Raw genomic sequence first — 20,732 nt, forward strand, 5'->3', positions numbered from 1 at the left:
ATCGTAGGCGAGAACCACAGGCGGGATTCTACCACCATCCCTGCTTACTACCATCCCTACACGTGCCTCTGACTCAAATCAGTCAATCCAATCGTTCACATATACCATAAATTACTTCTCGCTTGAAAGCTCAGTTTTCAAGTTCCAACACATGTACATATATGCAATTACACGAAAACTCAATTTTCCTTTTTAAACATAAACATGTGCGTACTATGCAATACAAACATTAAGACACAAAAATATCCAATAAATCTCAATATCAACTAAACATAACTAACTCTATCCTCAAATCCATCTGACCCCCGACTCCTCGGACTTAGTCCGAAATAACCAAACCAGTCACAATTTATTGTTAAAGTAAAAATATATTTAAATCTAAAATAGAGTTTAGAAAATATTTACAGCGCTATATGATAATTTTTGAAGGATCAAGGAGCTGCAAACGGCGGAGAAAAAGCAACGTAACAGTGTAAAATACATTGTGGTCGTGGGTTGTAAAATACCCACTTTCGAACGGGGACAAACCAAAACTTGAAATTGATAGGGAATGGCCTAGAAATGTTTATGAAGCTAATGGAAGTGAGTTTTGGCCATGGGTGGGGGTAGAAATAGTGATGGAAGCGAAAAAATGGCAAAATGGAGTTGAGCTCGTAGGAGCTGCTCCGGCAACGGATCGGAGCCGGAATTGGGTGGTTTAGGACGGCAAGAGGTAGGTGATGAAGTGGTGAAGAGATGGTGGCCGGAGGTGGAACGACGGCGGCGGAAATGCACAAAAACCATGTGGTTTGGAGGGGCTCTCAGCGACAAACGGCGGCTCGGATGGAGGTGAAACTTGGTGGGGTGGTTCACTGGCCGGAGGGGAAGGTTTCTGGGTGGGTGGTGTCGGCCACGTCACCAGTGAGCGGTGGTGCTGGGCGGCAGAAGCTGGACGGTGATAGTGAGGACGGAGAGAGGACACAGCGCATGTGAGAGAACCGGAAGAAGAAAGAAAAAAAAAAGGAAAAGGAAAAGAAGGAAAAGAAAATGAAAATGAAAAGGGGAAAAAAAAGAGAAAAGAAAAAAGAAAAGATGGGAAAAAGAAATGAGATTCAATCCTCACCTCCAGAGTCTAAAAACTAATCCGACGAAAACAAATATAAAAATTATAAAACTACTAAAATAAATCCAATTAAAATACAATAAATTAAAATAAAAGAACTAATATATCAATTAAATTAAAATACTCCTTCATTGAAAATACACATAAAAACGGTATGTCACATCTTCCCCCCTTAAAAGAAATTTCGTCCTCAAAATTTGTGAGATCAAACATCAGCGCCAAAATAAGATACAAGATACAACTTTGAACATATTTGAGAAATACATATCATCAACAACTCCCAACAAATTCCAATAGTTATTATCTTCACACCATAAATTGCTAATACCAACGACGTCTCTGCTTTACCTTTCGAACTTTCATCCTATTCCAACCTTGGTAACCTAATAGCCACTTCCAAACTTAACCATCAATAAAAAAAATTTGTACAACCAAATGATTAATCTCCCATTAAAACTTTGAATCACTACTAATTCCTCAAAATCAACACAAAAAATTTGAATATCTAAGTATCTCCAAAAATCATGCTTTCGTGCGCACTCTGTTAACTCGCCAAAATACATAAAGGTTATATCCTCATAAATTAACATCATCAAGTACAAGCTCAATCAACACCTAATCACAAGAAAACCTTCACCACATTTCCTCAATTCGCCATCGCTGCCCTAATAAAAAATCAACATTCTGCAAAATATGTTCATGATTGTTGATAGAAATCAATACCAATCAACCTCAACATCCCAAAATGAAAACAAGCATCATCCTTTCAAAATAAATTGTCACATCTCAAGTAAGGAACATAACCTAAAAGGTTCGAATCTATACCAACCCACCCACAAGAGCGACTATAAACTTTTACCTAACAATCTATATTTAAAAGCTCATCACCTAAATTCTGAATATCATATAACCTGACAATGACTAATCTTAATACGAACCACTATGAAACTCACCAAAACATTATTGAAACCTTCTTGGTAACTTGCCCACTTATATCTACTTCCATAAGCCAATATCTACACGACTAGTTTCTTCAATTGCACATCCCCCATTAAACCTCAAGGTAGGCCATACTATTCGAATCTTCAATCCTCCAAAATTATTCCACAACACTCTTGGATCCTAAAGCCTTATTACCTTCTAAATCTATTTATGTTATCCACCATTGATGCCTAAGTTCCAACCTCCAAGATTTCATCATACACCACACATGGTGACCCAACAGACACTCTTCAAACTAAGTAATAATGTCTATAATTCTTCCGACTGGACACTTAGTGATCTCTAAGACACAACATAGCTCCCGAATTTAAATTCCTAAGTGAACTCAAGTCACAATTAATTCCTGAGAATAATCATAACAATCATTGCCTACCATCATTCTATTGAGTAACCCACTTCGACTGTACAATTTGATCATCTTACCAAAAACTCACAGCCAAAACCAATAATCATCTAATGTACAAGTGATCCACTGCTACCATTTCCATCATCTAGACTTATATCCTCAAATCAACAAAAATCATTCCTGAATCTGCTCAACTCATATCTTTAAATATGCCAAATTCCATTCCTAAAAGTCGGCCGAACATACAGTCTCAAACCCAAAAATACTAAAATACCAACACTCAAATTAACATACTCATTTTTTTACAACCCTCTTCATGAGTCAGCAAAAACATTACCTTCGAGTCTCATAGAGAAAATCTCTTCTTGAAAATCTACACATCGATTACTTAAATTAGACAAATTGATGTCTTAATGGCTGTAGACAAATTAACTCACAAAATGTCAACAATTTGCTTTAGGCGAAATCTAAAAGTTACAATTTAATCGACACCTCAAATGCTCGTTGAACCTACCATCTCTGGTTCCATAAACTCATTTCGTAAATCCTATAGAATTAACTTTAGATTCCTTGTGCTTTTATTAGTTGTTACCTCCGTTCATTCATGGCTCCTGCCTTCGTCCTTATGGATTCAACTAAACCACAACATTTCCCTGCCCAAGCTTAAATCAGAAAATAGCCATCTAACCCAAGAACGCGCACTCTATCTAGGACCATCATTGCACTCTAAAAGATTTGAAACCTCCATCTACGAAAAGGAATACTAAAACTTCAATATAATAATAACCATTTTTTGAACTAAAGCCATACCCCTAAACCTCAAAAAATACGCTCCTCGAAAATTTCCATATCAGAACTTAACTCTGATCACCCCTATGGTAATGGTTACAGAGTAATCAAACTCTAGGGTAGATCGAGTTAGCATACCAAATCCGCGTATCTAAAACTCAAGTCTTACTATAAAGTAGTTCATCAAGTCATTCTAAAACCTTTCATCATCTAAAGATCATTCTTTGAAATCCACTAGATTGAAGACCTTAGATCCGATAATAAAACAATCGCCTCCCGAAACTTTCAAAATCTAAAATATTAATTGATAACAAATCGTTTCCTAGAGTCCACAAAACTTTAAACCTTAAATGAAATTCTCATAAATTAATTCTTGATGTTAGTTGAACTTACAATCTCCTACTCTAAAGACTCATTGCATAAATTCTACAAAACCTAAGATCTCAATCATTTTAGGCGACTTAAAACTAATTCCCCCCTCATATTATGACTTGAGTTCCTACTCCACAAAGATCGCCTAAACCATATCATTCCCTTCAAGTCTCGATATTATAACAGCAAGCCACATCGATAAAATTTTCAGCCTACTACGCTAAATATTCATACCTAACAGTATTGTCGATCGTACCATCTTCCTACCATAACACAACCATTGACCCCATTTAAATATCGAATAAAACAAACAACATAAAACCCAAACCAAAACCACATAACAAGAAAATAAACTATACTAGCATGCATTAACATAACTAAATAAATAAATACAAACAAGCTAACTCAAATAAATTTAAATCAAATAAAACATATCAAATAGCAAACTTTAATTAAAATAAATTTCAAATCACAACTTTAAAAACTTTTTGGTACTACACCTACGAGACATGTGGTTTTACCCAGAGCCAAACTGCTCTGATACCACCTGTGACGCCCCCAAATCCCACGTACGAACACGTGGAAATCGAGACGTCGGGATGATGACAACACGGATCACCACCCTATCGCCAAGTGGCCAAGTGTGTGTACATGCAACAAGTGTGCAATAAAAACATGTAGCGGATAGTAAAAGTCTTATAACTAAGTACCATAATTTTTGTTTAATACAAACACGTTTAAAACATACATAATAAAATATTACAAGTCTCAAATATTGTTTCAAAACCAAACTACAAGGCATAAAACTCCAAACCAAAACCCTGGCGGAGCTGACTCCTCGGGCTCAGCCTCCTCCTCCTCGACATCTGCATCAAAATCTACAGTACCAAAATGGTGTTGCAAGTAAATAACATTCCAAACGTCATAAGATAAAAACATATTAAACTCAAACAATATGCATGAAAGAATGCCAAATACACATATCCCATAAATTCACATTTTTCCACGTATGCCAAAAGTTCCATTTCGGCCCAAAACATTCCCTTTAAACATAACCTCGCCATTATCCCCGATAATGGGCCAAAAACCAAACCATCAGAGCACTGTAGGCGGGAATCGCAGGCGGGACTCTACCACCATCCCTGCTCACCACTGTCCCTAAGCGCGCACCGTAGGCAGGAACCACAGGCGAGATTCTACCACCGTCCCTGCTTACCACCATCCCTACACGTGTATCTGACTCAAACCAATCAATCCAATCATTCACATATACCATAAATTATTTCTCGGTTGAAAGCCCAGTTTTCAAGTTCCAACACATGTACAAAAATACAATTACACGAAAACCCAATTTTCCTTATTAAACATGAACATTTACGTACTATGCAATGCAAACATCAAGACACAAAAATATCCAATAAATCTAAACATCAATCAAACATAACTAACTCCATCCTCAAATCCATCCGACCCCCGACTTCTCGAACTCAGTTCGAAATAACCAACCAGTCACAATTTATTGTTAAAACAAAAATATATTTAAATCTAAAATAGAGTTTGAAAAATACTTACAGCACTATATGATAATTTTTGAAGGATCAAGGAGCTGCAAACGGCGGAGAAAAAGCAACATAACTGTGATGACCCGCTTTTGAGTGTATTTTCGTTGAAATAGTTATTTTTATTTTAATTAATATTTTAGTTAATTATTTTAATTTAATTGTGTTTTAAAATTATTTTTAATTTAATTGATGTTGTGTTTTATTTCTTTTAGTTGTTTTGTGGTTTTTAATCTCTTTTCAGCGGTTTAGTGTTGTTTTTCCCGGACCGAGGATTGGCCCTCGTCTTTTCCCTACATCTCTTTCCCTTTTTCCTTTTCTTTTTCCTTTTTCTCTTTTTCCTTCTTTCTTTTTCCCTTCTTTTTCTTTTTTTTCTTTCTTTTCCTTTTTCTTCCTTTCCCGCTCGAGCCCCTCCCGACCTCTCTCTCTCTCTTCTCTCTCCCTCACGCTGGAACACTTCTCAGCCCAGACCCACCACCGCCGGCCACCATGCGGCTCACCGCCGGTCCCATCCTCTTCGTCTCCCTCCGGCGCACCACCCCCCCGTTTTCCACCCCCATCCGGCCGGCCGTTTGGCCGGAAAAGCTCTCCAAAGGCTGCACGGATTTTGTCCCGATCCGCCGCCGTCGCTACACCTCCGGCCACCATTTCTTCACCACTTCATCACCGGTCCCTTGCCGTCCTAACCCACCTATTTCCGGCCTCCAACGACCACTGGAACAGCTCCTACGAGCTAGCTTTCCTTTTTGGGAAATCCGGCCTCTTTCCGGCGATTCCGCCGCCACCCACGGCCAACCACCACTTCCAATAGCTTCACAACCATCCCTAGACCATTCCCTATCAATCTCAAGCCCTACTTTGTCCCCGTTCAAAAGTGGGTTTTTCACAACCCACGGCCACAGTGAATTTTCACTGTGACGTTGCTTTTTCGTCGCCGTTTGCAACGCCTCATGTTTTCTAAAATTGACATATAGCGCTGTAAGTATTTTTCAAACCCTATTTTCAGATTTAAATATATATTGCTCTTTCAATTAATTAATCTGCTGGTTGGTTGATTCCGAACTGAGTCTGAGGAGTTCGGGGGTCGGATGGATGGAGGACGGAGTTGCTTGTTTTATTGTTTTATGTTGTTGGATTATTTTATTATGCATTGATATGACATTTCATGGTGCATGCACGTGTGATTTTGGTTATGTGTGAAAAACCTGTGTATTGGCGTAAGTGGTCTTACGGGTGCGTGTGTATCACGACCCCAAGCCGGGATGGGGTATTATCCCGGTGGAGCTCCTCTGGTCACTCGGGAGCGGAATAAACTGAGTGATGTCCCCTGAGTTGTCGCTAGACGACGGGAGCGTCGGCTAGGGGATGCTTGGCTACGAACGCGCCGGGCGCGGACCCGGGCATCGCTCTACTCACCGACTCCGTGGCCCTTTGCTGGCAAGGGCTATCGGATATCCACTTTTCAGGAATTAGTGGATGTGGCCACCCTTGTGGAGCGGGAAAATAATCTGAGTGTGGGCTCCCCTCCAGGGCATAAGAGGCGGAGTTTTTCTGGTGAAGGAAGCAGCTCGGGTTTGCCCCAGAAGTTTGTTCAGTGGACTGGAACTCGACCTCAAACGTCCTCAGGTGTTCGTATGGGAGGACGGGTGCCTATTTGTGGAGCTTGCAATAGAGCTCATGAGGGCGAGTGCCGGATGAGTAGCGGACCCCAGTGTTACCGGTGCGGCCAAGTGGGACATATCGCTCGGGATTGCTCCGTCAAAGTTCAAGGAAGCCGTGGAGGTAGACACGGTGGAAGAACCAACCCGAGGCAAGCGGTGCAAGCCCGGGTTTATGCTGTCACACCAGGAGAGGTGGATGATGAGGCACCAGCGACCCATGATGCTGGAGTAATTACAGGTATGGTTTAATTTAATTTTAAGTTGGATTTAATTCTTGGTGTATGCGGTTTATTCTTTGCTTTTCGGATTTCATGGGTTGATGTGTTTGGTTTAGGAAGAGTCTGTTTGTATGAGTTTTATGCTTGTACTTTGTTTGAATCCGGTGCTTCACGGTTGTTTGTATCTTCCACGTTTGCTCGGGTGTGTAATTTGGTCACGGAACCGTTGCCGAAGTCTATGGTAGTGGCTCTACCCGATGGTGAGATGGTGTGGTGTTCCAAGGTTGCCTTGGGATGCCCGTTAAATTTTGAGGGAAGGTTCTTGGATGCCGATTTGGTGGTGTTCAAGCTGTTGGGCTTTGACATCATCCTCGGGATGGATTGGCTATACCGATATTCCGCGAGTATTAATTGCAGAAGTCGGATAATTAGTTTTCAGCTTCCAGATGGCGATTGTCTGGAATTTGTGGGGAGTAGATTAAAAGAAAAACCGATAATTATATCGGCGATTCAGGCAAGGCGAGAGATTGCATGGGGAGCGGATGCATTCTTGGTTCAGATGGTGTCCACGCCGTCTGAGAAGAAGTCCTTGGCAGACATTCCAGTTGTGGAAGAATTCCCTGATGTGTTTGTGGATGACTTGCCCGGACTACCCCCTGTTCGGGAAATGGAGTTTGTTATAGACTTGGAACCTGGAGCGGCTCCTGTGCATAAAGCTCCTTATCGCATGGCACCGGCTGAATTGAAAGAGTTGAAGACTCAGTTGCAAGAACTGGTAGAGAAGGGATTTATTCAGCCTAGTACGTCGCCGTGGGGTGCACCAGTTTTATTTGTTAAAAAGAAAGATGGAACCCTCCGTATGTGCATTGATTATCGGGAATTGAACAAGGTGACCATCAAAAATAAATATCCTCTTCCGCGGATTGATGATTTGTTTGATCAGCTTCAAGGAGCAACCGTGTTCTCAAAAATCGATCTGAGGTCGGGATACTACCAGCTGAGAATCAGAGACCAGGATGTGCCTAAAACTGCTTTCAGGTCGAGGTATGGGCATTATGAATTTAAGGTGATGCCGTTTGGGTTAGCTAATGCCCCTGCAGCTTTCATGGATTTGATGAATCGAGTGTTTCGACCTTATCTGGATTCCTTTGTGGTAGTGTTCATTGATGATATACTGATTTATTCCCGAGATGTGGAAGAGCATGTGTATCATCTTAGTTTGGTACTTGAGAGGTTGAGAGAACACCAGCTATACGCCAAGCTCAACAAGTGTGAATTCTGGTTGGAAGAAGTTAAATTTCTTGGGCATGTAATTTCCCGGGGTGGAGTGGCTGTTGATCCTAGTAAGGTAGAAGCCATTTTGTCATGGCAGCGCCCGACTACAGTGCACGAGATCAGGAGTTTCTTGGGGCTCGCCGGTTACTACCGAAGATTTGTAGAGGGTTTTGCTCGCCTATCCGGACCTCTCACAGCTTTGACTCGGAAGAATACAGAATTTGTTTGGTCAGAGAAATGTGAGAGAAGCTTCCAAGAATTAAAGAACAGGTTGACGACGGCACCAGTGTTAGCGCTCCCAGAACCGCATAAGCCATTCGTAGTCTTCAGTGATGCGTCTAAGTTTGGTTTGGGTTGTGTCCTTATGCAGGAAGGACGGGTTGTAGCCTATGCATCTCGTCAGCTAAAGGACCATGAGAAGAATTATCTGACGCACGATCTAGAATTGGTTGCGATTGTTTATGCCCTCAAAATCTGGCGGCACTTCTTGTATGGGGAAGCTTGCGAGGTTTTTACCGATCATAAGAGTTTGAAGCATTTGTTTTCCCAGAAAAATCTGAATATGAGGCAGAGGTGATGGCTGGAGCTAATCAGTGACTATCAGTGTGAGATCAAGTACCATCCGGGGAAGGCTAATATAGTTGCTGATGCTTTGAGCCGGAAGTCACACTTGGAAGATGAAGCCGAGCCGTCAGAATTGGATTCGTTGCTTTGTGGGATGAGAAGGCTCCTTGTAGAGAGTTCGCAGCAAGTGGAGATTTTGTCTTCAGTTCTTGATATTCGGGTAACTGATTTTGAAGAATTGAAAACTCTCCAAAGAAAAGATCCGAAGCTGTTGAACATCAGGAAAAGAGTCAGAAAATCTCAAGGGCCGTTGCATTATAGCATGGATAATGATGGGATACTTCGGTTCCGAGATTGCAGAGTGGTCCCGAAGGACTCAGATTTCAAAGAACGGATCATGGCGGAAGCTCATGCGGCCCCGTATTCAGTTCATCCCGGCAGGTACAAAGATGTATCGAGACTTGAAGAAAAATTACTGGTGGGATGGAATGAAGAAGGACGTTGCCTTATATGTGGAGAAATGCCACACATGCCGTCAGGTGAAGGCCGAGCATCAGAGACCTGCAGGTATGCTCCAACCCCTCCCTATTCCTGAGTGGAAGTGGGATGACATCACGATGGACTTCGTAGTGGGTTTGCTGAGAACGCCTAGTGGGAAGAATTCTGTTTGGGTGATTGTGGACCGGTTAACGAAGAGTGCTCATTTTCTGCCTGTTAATAACACCGACTCTTTGGGTAAGTTGACCCGTTTGTATGTCAAAGAGATAGTGCGGCTACACGGAGTACCAAAGAGTATAGTGTCGGATCGAGACCCGAGGTTTACGTCGCAGTTCTGGAAGAGTTTGCAGGCAGCTTTGGGTACTAAGTTGAAGTTCAATACTGCTTATCACCCGCAGACAAACGGCCAGTCAGAGCGCACCATTCAGACCCTGGAAGACATGTTGCGGGCATGTGTCATGGAATTCCAAGGAAGTTGGGAAAACCATTTGCCGCTCATCGAGTTTGCATACAATAACAGCTTCCATGCCACCATTCAGATGGCTCCCTATGAAGCTCTTTATGGGAGAAAGTGCAGGTCGCCCTTGTGTTGGGATGAAGTTGAGGAGAGTAGGATAATTGGACCCGAAATAATTCAAGAGATGCAAAGCCAAGTCCGGATCATCAGAGATAAAATGGCGGCAGCTCAGAGTCGCCAGAAGAGTTACGCTGATACCAGGAGGAGAGAGTTGTCGTTTGAAGTTGGTGATTGGGTTTACCTTAAAGTCTCTCCCATGAGAGGTGTTAAGCGTTTTGGTAAGAAGATGAAGCTAGATCCGAGGTACGTCGGTCCTTTTCAGATTCTGGAGAGAGTAGGGTCCGTCGCCTATAGAGTTGCTTTGCCAGATTATTTTGGGGATGTTCATGATGTCTTCCATGTATCATCCCTGAAGAAGAGCTTTGGACAGCAAGAACCACGCTTCGTCGACCCAGCGGGTATTCAGTTGCAACCGGATCTCACTTATGAAGTTGTTCCGTCGCAGATTTTGGATTGGAAGGAGCAACAGTTGAGGTCCAAGACGATACCTTCGGTTAAGGTGGCTTGGGGAGATCCGTTAGCTCAAGACTTCTCTTGGGAGCGAGCAGCGGACATGAGGGAGCAGTACCCGTATTTGTTCGAATAGAGAAGGTATGTGTCTTAATCTTGATCACAGTTGGTTTATGGGCTTTCTTGTGGCTTGCTTTAAGTTGGTGGTTGATCTGCAAATTTCGAGGACGAAATTTGTTTTTAAGGAGGGGAGGATGTGATGACCTGCTTTTGAGTGTATTTTCGCTGAAATAGTTGTTTTTATTTTAATTAATATTTTAGTTAATTATTTTAATTTAATTGCGTTTTAAAATTATTTTTAATTTAATTGATGTTGTGTTTTATTTCTTTTAGTTGTTTTGTGGTTTTTAATCTCTTTTCAGCGGTTTAGTATTGTTTTTCCCGGACCGAGGATTGTACCTCGTCTTTTCCCTACATCTCTTTCCCTTTTTCCTTTTCTTTTTCCTTTTTCTCTTTTTCCTTCTTTCTTTTTCCCTTCTTTTTCTTTTTTTTTCTTTCTTTTCCTTTTTTCTTCCTTTCCCGCTCGAGGCCCCCCCGGCCTCTCTCTCTCTCTTCTCTCTCCCTCACGCCGGAACACTTCTCAGCCCAGACCCACCGCCGCCAGCCACCGTGCGGCTCACCGCCGGTCCCATCCTCTTCGTCTCCCTCCGGCGCACCACCCCACCGTTTTCCACCCCCATCCGGCCGGCCGTTTGGCCGGAAAAGCTCTCCAAAGGCTACACGGATTTTGCCCCGATCCGCCGCCGTTGCTCCACCTCCGGCCACCATTTCTTCACCACTTCATCACCGGTCCCTTGCCGTCCTAACCCACCTATTTCCGGCCTCCAACGACCACCGGAATAGCTCCTACGAGCTAGCTTTCCTTTTTGGGAAATCCAGCCTCTTTCCGGCGATTCCGCCGCCACCCACGGCCAACCACCACTTCCAATAGCTTCACAACCATCCCTAGACCATTCCCTATCAATCTCAAGCCCTACTTTGTCCCCGTTCAAAAGTGGGTTTTTCACAACCCACGGCCACAGTGAATTTTCACTGTGACGTTGCTTTTTCGTCGCCGTTTGCAACGCCTCGTGTTTTTTAAAATTGCCATATAGCGCTGTAAGTATTTTCCAAACCCTATTTTCAGATTTAAATATATATTGCTCTTTCAATTAATTAATCTGCTGGTTGGTTGATTCCGGACTGAGTCCGAGGAATTCGGGGGTCGGATGGATGGAGGACGGAGTTGCTTGTTTTATTGTTTTATGTTGTTGGATTATTTTATTATACATTGATATGGCATTTCATGGTGCATGCACGTGTGATTTTGGTTATGTGTGAAAAACCTGTGTATTGGCGTAAGTGGTCTTACGGGTGCGTGTGTATCACGACCCCAAGCCGGGATGGGGTATTATCCCGGTGGAGCTCCTCTGGTCACTCGGGAGCGGAATAAACTGAGTGATGTCCCCTGAGTTGTCGCTAGACGACGGGAGCGGGGGCTAGGGGATGCTTGGCTACGAACGCGCCGGGCGCGGACCCGGGCATCGCTCTACTCACCGACTCCGTGGCCCTTCGCTGGCGAGGGCTAGAGGATGTTTGGCTACGAACGTGCGGGGCACAGAACTGGGCATCGCTCGTTAGGTGTCACATGCGTGGTGGTACTCTGCGGTGTGGCACTGGAGCCAAGGTGTGCGGATGACCCCTAGGGGAGGTCATGGTGCATACGGATAAAATGGATAATGGTTTGAGTCGGATAAAGGCCAAATGTGACTTTTGGCGTGTTTTTCGGAAAGGATGTGTTTTTGGGCCAAATGGGTTTTTGGCTTGTGTGGAAAATTATGTTTTATGGGCTTTGTGCATTGGGCATGTTTCATGCATATTGTTTGAGTTCTATATGTGTTTTTATCTGGTAGTGTTTGGGTTTTACTTACCTGCGGTACCATTTTTGGTTCCGTAGCTTTTGGTGCAGAGTTGGAGGACGAAGAGGAGGCTGAGCCCGAGGATGCGGCTCCGCCGGGTTGCTGATGCTATGATTTATATTTGGTTTAAAACTGTATTTGTGTTTTTGTAATATTTTATTTATGTATGTTTTAAACAGCTTGTATTACGTTAAGAAAAATTCTGGTACTTAGTTATGACTTTCGTTATCCGCTGCGTGTTTCTTTGTACACATATGTTGCTTTTGCACACACTTGGCACCCGTCGATGGGATGGTGACCCAGGTTGTCACCATCCAGACGTCTCGATTTCCCCGTGTTCGGGCGTGGGGATTTGTGGGCGTCACAATAACAACGTAAAATACACTATGCCCGTGAGTTGTAAAATACCCACTTTCTAACGGGGACAAACCAATACTTGAAATTGATAGGAAATGGCGTAGAGATATTTATGAAGCTAATAGAAGTGAGTTTTGGCCGCGGGTGGCGGTGGAAATGGTGGTGAAAGCGAAAAATGGCAAAACAGAGTTGAGCTTGTGGGAGCTGCTCTGGCAACAGATCGAGGCCGAAATTGGGTGGTTTAGGATAGCAAGAGGTAGGTGATGAAGAGATGGTGGCCAAAGGTGAAATAACGACAGTGGAAATGTACAAAAATCGTGCAGCTTGGAGGGGCTCTCGGCGGCAAACGGCGGCTCGGATAGAGGTGACACTTGGTGGGGTGGTTCACTGGCCGGAGGGGAAGGTTTCTGGGTGGGTGGTGTCGGCCACGTCGCCGACGAGCGGCGATGCTGGGCGACAAAAGCTGGACGGTGATAGTGAGGAGAGAGAGAGGACGCAGCGCATGGGAGAGAACCGGAAGAAGAAAGAAAAAAAAAGACAAAGGAAAAGAAGGAATATAAAAAGAAAAGGAAAAGAGGAAAAGAAAAAAAGAAAAGAAAAAAGAAAAGATGGGGAAAAGAAAAGAGGTACAATCTTCATCTCTGGAGTCCAAAAACTGATTCCACGAAAACAAATATAAAAACTATAAAACTACTAAAATAAATCCAATAAATTAAATAAAAGAACTAATATATTAATTAAATTAAAATATTCCTTTATTGAAAATACACGTAAAAACGGGATTTTACATATAATATATATATTTTACTCACAAAGAAATCTTATAAAAATAAATTTATAAACTGACACAACTTGATGTGATATACTAGATTGTGAAGTTATTTTTATTTTAATGTAGATCTAACATATTATATAAAACTATTTTAATTTATGAACTTACTTTATATATATATACATACACATATTGTTAAACGTTGCTTTCATTTGGCGTGCACTACCCACGGCAAGGGAAAAAAAAAAGAGAGAGAAAAAATTACCAGGAAGATATTGAAAAGAATAGAGCGATCAAATGAGGAGGCAAAGTAGCGTTGCTCTTTTCATAAATCTTTCTCTCAGATTATGTACTTTAATCACTAGAATTCAATGTATCAATCTTTCATGTGAAATATATAAAAATTTACTAAAATAAAATTCATGTTATGAGAAACGGATATCATCATGATCTTTGTACCTATAACAAGACTTGCTTAAACCCGCCATGTCCCTCCTCCCAACACCCCCCAAAGTCCCAAAGGCAAAAATCCTAACCCTACTTGCCACTTCAAATGTCACTCAGAGTAGGGTATAAGCTAGTTGGTCCGAATTGGAGGAACTGACACAATCCAGTCTAAAGGTGGGACTAGTCGATCTCAATTCAAAAAATTTCAAATTTTCAATTTACGTCCGGTCCTAGTGTGGGGTTTTCCCAGATCAACTCAATAGGAATATAAATAATTTTTAAATATAATATATATTATTTTATATAATAATTATGTAATTTTCATCTAACCTATCACTAGTAATAATATAAAATTTTAAATATGTAATGACAAATTAATATTCTATTAATTATCACCAATTCACCATTAACTAATTACTAATATCTACATCTATCAACTGATTAAATTTATTATACAAAGTATTTGTAAAATACTTAAGTTGTAAGTAAATATAAAGCAATTACAAATATTATTATAAATTGTAATTAGCTAAGGTATGATATTAATTAACTAACCTATCACTAATTCACCATTAACTAATTACTAACATCTACAAATATGATCTAATTACATAACTACTAGTAACTATCAATATCATAAATATAATTATAGTACAGTATTTTTTTAATGAGTTAGTTATATAATCCATATTAATAGTTCACTTAATTTTAATTTATTAATTTTTTTAAAAAAATTATTAATTTATTTGAAAAAAGAAAAATAATAATAAAAAATAATTGGACCGAACTGAATAAACCAGACCGATAGCTACCGGTCAAGTCCTTATGGAGGTTTGGGTCGGTTCGGTTCGGTCTGGGAAAATTATGAACCAAAAACTTCGATCCATCACCCCCCCCCCCCCCCACATGGGATCAAACTGATTTATACCCCTAACTCAAAGGAAGAGGAGAGAAGCTCCACCTTTTAAGACTATTCATCTGGGTCTAGTTTTCTCCCGGCTTGTCTAAAACCCAGATTCTGGATGCAGTTTCCAACCTGAATATAATCTGATTTGGAACTAAGATTGACTTACCCGATTCTATCCGGTCTGGATGCGATTAAGCAATTTGGGTATCAGATTTAAAACCCAGTACCCAGTTTGTATTTAAAAAAAACAAAGATCAAAACACGCTAACACACGGGCAAACCATTTCTAAGCCTCCCTCCCTCACATTTTTACACACTCCTGAGTGACTACAAGAACTTCACTGAGGTAATGCCCCATCCTGATTTAGGGTCGTGATACGCATACACTCATAAAACATCTTTTTAATCTTTTAAAACAAATATTACAGTTTTCCAAATTCATAGCACAGGCACAAAACAAGCATAAATAATAAATTAATGATAGATAATAAATGAAATGCGATCATGCAACAGACAATTATTAGATGACATGGTACATTATAATATATCAATCAAATATAGTGAAGCACATAATTTCAAAATTTTACTTTTTTCACCACTAAACACGATTCCCAATGCTCCACTTAGCCCTTGGCAACAATCCATCACCAACTCTAGATAAACTACAGATTTTGTCTCAATGCTCCACAGGCCCTCAACCACTTAACCAATCACAACCAGACTACAATAAAAATACAATTTTCCAACATTAGCATTCCAAGGGTCAGTCTAGGGTTTTACTTACAATGTGGAAAGCAATTTTTGATGATCGAGCACATTGTCTAAGGTATCTCATGTGTGCATGCACGTGTCATATGGTGGTGTCAAGATGGCCTGAGCATAGTGGCGACAATGGGTGGGGCACATTGAACAATGGCAATTTTTGGGCAAAATGAGACTCAACGTGGAAAATTTTATGGGTGGCAGATCTGATGAACTTAGGGGATGGGGAGGGGCACTAGCAGTGGCTTGTGGTGGTTGGCGATGGTTTGAAACCCTAAGAGAGACAGATCTATTTTCAGTATTAGGGAAGATCTGATTGGGGAGAAGCCCAGTTAGAACTAGAGGCGGATGGTCAGATGACCTTCACTGAGCAGTGGAGAGTGGCGGTTTATAAGGCAGCATCTTAACTGCAGGACCTAGATCAAGAGATAGAGTGAGGTTGAGAGATCTAAAGAAAGGAGGACGAGATTGAGAGGGTTATGAAGGGAAACTACATATTTAGGAGCGGCAATGACATGGGCAACAAAGGAAGGCAAGATGAGAGAGAGAGAGAGAGAGAGAGAGAGAGAGAGAGAGAAAGAGAGAGAGATAGAGAGACAGAGAGAGAGTGTGAGTGAGGAATTAGAGAGGGTATGCAAGGATGTCGGCCGAGGGGGGGTGGGGGGGGATGTCCTGGACGGACGGAGTAGAAGAAGTGAGTTCGTCAAGCTCATGGCGGGTGTGGGTGGCATGCAGGCTCAAGGGTGTGGGTGGCACACCACCTGTGATACTCCGTATTTACGTATATTTTAATTAAGTAATTATTGCATTTATTAGAAGTATGGGCTTTTTTGTTTTAAATTTTAGATGATTTACATGGTATTATTTTACCACTTTTAACTGTGAAATTTAATTCAATATATTTTATTGTTAATTATTGATTGTTATTTAAGATGCTCTTTATTTTAAATCAATGTATTGTTTGATTTTCTATTTTATTTTATTTAGTTACCGTATTTTAATTTAAGTTATTGTTTTAAATCCTATTCGTTGGATCAGTTTCGAGACCCCGAGTTGAAAGATTGGATCTCAACTTTGTCTGATCTTCCTTTTTCTTTTTCTCTTTCTTCTCTTTTTCTTTTTCCTTCTTTTTCTTCTCCCCCGCCCGTGTGACCCCCGCATCTTCCCTTTCTCTCCTACATTCCGTACAACCCACCCAGCTCAATCGCCAACCGTTGCCGTCCTTCCTCACTACCCACCTCAAGCACTCCCTCTCAAGCTGGCGACCCAACCCCATCAATCTCAACCGCCCATGTCTTGTAGAACCACCCTTGACCACCTCCATGAATGCCAGCCACCTTCAAGCCCCCACAAGCCGCTTCCTCTCATCCCAAAATGGGTTTCTCACTCAGGGGTTTAACAATCTAGTGTCGCCGTCTGCCACCCCTTGGCCACCGCACCACCCCCAACGACTTCCCCATCCGCCAGTGACCTCCTTTAGCCAATCTCATGCCCCACCATGTGCCACCACCCAACGTCACCAGCCATCACCATCAACTCCATTAACTACCATAAGTCCTTCCCTAACCATCCCAAATCTTCGTTTGTCTCAATTCAAAAATTTTGTATTTTTAGACCCACAACCCTTGTCCATTTTGCATTCTTGCGTGGCTATGTCACCACTTCTAGCACCTCTGTGATCCTTCAAAAATTATATTATAGCGCTGTAAGTATTTTTGAAACAACCTTTGAGATTAAAATATATTATGTGCTAATAAATCTTTTGTAATCTGGTTGGTTGTGTTGGATGTTGATGACTGACTAAAAAATGAGTAGCACAAAGGCTATCTCAAGTGCAGGAAGATGTCGTATAATAATTAGGAATAAAATTTTTAGATCGTCTCATCGAAAAAAGTTGCTTAAATCCAAAATCGTATAAAATGGTGAAAAGTTTCACAATCAAAAGTGGTAGTATATACAATGAATGGAAGAGTGCAACGGAAATAAAAAAGGCATTACTCATAGACTAGACTCATACTTTTGAATTTTTTTAGTGTTGAAATGGAATGTAAAAGACTAACAGATTGAAATTAACAATTAAATATTCAACTACGCTAAACAATTTTACTTAATCTGAAAATTAAATAATAAACTTAAATTATTTAAATTCTAATTAACCTCTAATCATTCTAAAATGTAATTATAGTGCATATTTAATGGAAGTTTAAAGAAATAAGAAAAATAATTAACATAAAGTAAAATAAACAGCAAATAAAATGTTCAAACTTTTAAGCCAAAAATATCAAGAATACACGATAAACTTCAAATTGAAATCAAATAAAAAATAGGGAATGAAAAAAGCAAGCCAGATAGATGGTGATAGAAATTGAAAATAATGGAGGAGGCTAGACTGTATTAGCAATTGGACCCTCAAATGGCTCTTCAATGACACTGTAGTTCTTCAATGAAAATAAAAGAATGAATAATAATCTCAGGTCCTTACGGCGCTAAAAATGCATCAGTGAAAAATACTAGTGTGTGGCGCCTCGAAAATATAAGTGTGCGGCGTAGAGAAAATAAAAGTGTATATATGCTTGCGGCGCTGGCTCAATATGAACAGAAGCCCCCCCCCCCCCCCCCCAAAACTCTGTCTTGCAACGTAAATGAAATAATAGAATAAAATGTTGCCCCAGGTCAAAGTCCAGTTAAATCCGTGCCAGCTCAAAAATGCAAATGAATTCCCCATAAAAACTAGTATGTTGTGCCCCTCTTGAAGTCCTAATGCCCAAAGATTAACAACATAGGTCCCACATAAAGCAAGCTTATCTCGTACCAAGCCAAAAAGCATCATTTGAGAATAATCCGTATGCCTTTTTTCCTTTTTGACTTTTCTGATTTTTAATTTTTGTATTTCTTACACCTAAAAAAAATGGAAGTAAGAATAAAATAAAATAAAATAAAAAAGAAAGAATAGAATATCAAAATTGTGTTGTGCATATGAATGAATATTGTCCAATTAAATCACAAGTTATAAAATTAAGCATAAAATCATGTTATTAACTAACTTAAATCACAACTTGGATTTATTCATTTTAACATTTTTTTAATATAAAACCAATAATAATCTAATAAAATAAATAAAATATATTAGTTCTAAATGTATAATATATGCAATATTTCGACTCAATTACACCCCCTAACTAGCGTTTCGCTAATCCTTGAGCAAAATAGTAAAAATTAATAGAGATGAACATTGCATAAAGATCAAAATTTAAATAAAAATAATCAAACACAATTCCGAATTCTCACAAAAGGTGATACATGACTACTCAACCCCAAGAGCTATACCTACCAAGACAGTCTTAACAATCCTTGACATAGGAATTAGAGAAAATGTCTCATAACTTAGATGTGTGTATGTAGCTATACGATTGTGTATTCCTCATTACTAGTCATGATTTGTCATAGGATTTTTCAAATTTAAGATTAATGATTGCCGATTCTAACTACCTGATCAAAGCCCAAGAGACTAGTAGCTTTCACACAAACTCTATTTAAAGGTTGAACACTCAACCCCCAAAGTTAGGGTAACTATTTCTATCCCTTTACTTAGGAAAGTTCATTAAGCTACCTTTATCTTCTTCTTCTTCTTTCTTCTAGATTCTTTTCAAATCCTTTTTCTTTTTTTTTTTAGCTTGGTTCGGTAGTCCTGCAGTTTACTTCTCCTGTGTTAAATCAATAGACAGTAAATGATGAACACTATAGGTGTAAGCATGAGCAAAGTGTTCTTTAAACTTTTCCCTTTATTATATATAAATCTTACCAAGTCTTATCTCAATAAGTATAGCAGCCCGGTGTTTCAAATCATATATCAACAAATATGATGCATCATAAATCATGCTCTATGCTCAACCTTGAAAATAAATCTTTACAAAATAATTCTACTCAACCACTCCACCAAGGTGCTCAAATTTTACAAAATACTAGAAATAAAGTGTGTGTCAATCATATATGTATCAATGCACATCATATTAATGCAATTTTTTTTTTTAAAAAAAAAAAAAAACTATGCACACACGCTACCCCCCAACTAGTGAGAGACATGATCCTCAATGAATCGAATGAAAGAAAATAAAGTGCACAAGAATAAGTAAGCAACACGGACAACCAATCATATGATATAAAATGAAAGAAAAACAATAAATATAAATAAAAGATAAAATGTAATTTAAGAAAGCCGTACAGGGAAGCAATAAATAAATCAAAATCAAAAAACTTCCCCGGGATCTTGCACAAGCAAAATCTATTCGTTTGGATCAAAGAAAGTCATAAACTGTTTTAGACGTTGTCCATTGATAATGAAGCTATATATTGTCATTTTTTGGATTGACAATGTCTACCACCCTGTGAGGATGAACCTCATTTACAATGTATGGCCCACTCCATCGAGATTTCAGCTTTTCAAGAAAAAGATGTAGTCTTGAATTATAGAAGAGCAATTTCTGATCAGAGACAAGATATTTATCATGAATCTTCTTGTCATGCACACATTCGCTCCTTTGCCAAGCGAGAATTGTCATAGGCCTTCCTCCTTGCTTCATCAAGTTCTGAAATCTGTAACTTTCTTAAACCTTTGGCAGAATCAAGTGAAAAGTTAATTTGCTTAATAGCCCATAAAGCAGGATGATGAATCTCAATAGGTAAATGACAAGCCTGACCATAAACCAATCTAGAAAGTGAAATCCCTAAGTTAGTTTTAAATGCAGTCCTATAGGTCTAGAAAGCATCAATTAGTTTTTCAGACGAGTGGGACTGACTGTTCTTTCAAGAGGGACAGATTGTTCTTTCAAGAATAAGTTTGATCTCTCTATTGGCCAACTCAGCTTGACCATTAGTCTGGGGGTGATATGGAGTAGAGACTTTGTGGGTCACCCCATATTTCTACATAATTTTTTGAAAATATTTGTTACAAAAATGTGAACCATCACTTATGATCGCCTTGGGCATGCCAAAATGTACAAACAATTCTTTCAAGAAACGGATGACAACCTTATGATCATTTGTTCTACAAGGTATGACCTCTACCCATTTTGAAACATATTCAAAAGCAACTAAAATATAAGAATACCTAAATGAA

The sequence above is a fragment of the Carya illinoinensis genome, chromosome 4 (assembly GCF_018687715.1).
Source record: "Carya illinoinensis cultivar Pawnee chromosome 4, C.illinoinensisPawnee_v1, whole genome shotgun sequence".
NCBI lineage: Eukaryota > Viridiplantae > Streptophyta > Magnoliopsida > Fagales > Juglandaceae > Carya > Carya illinoinensis.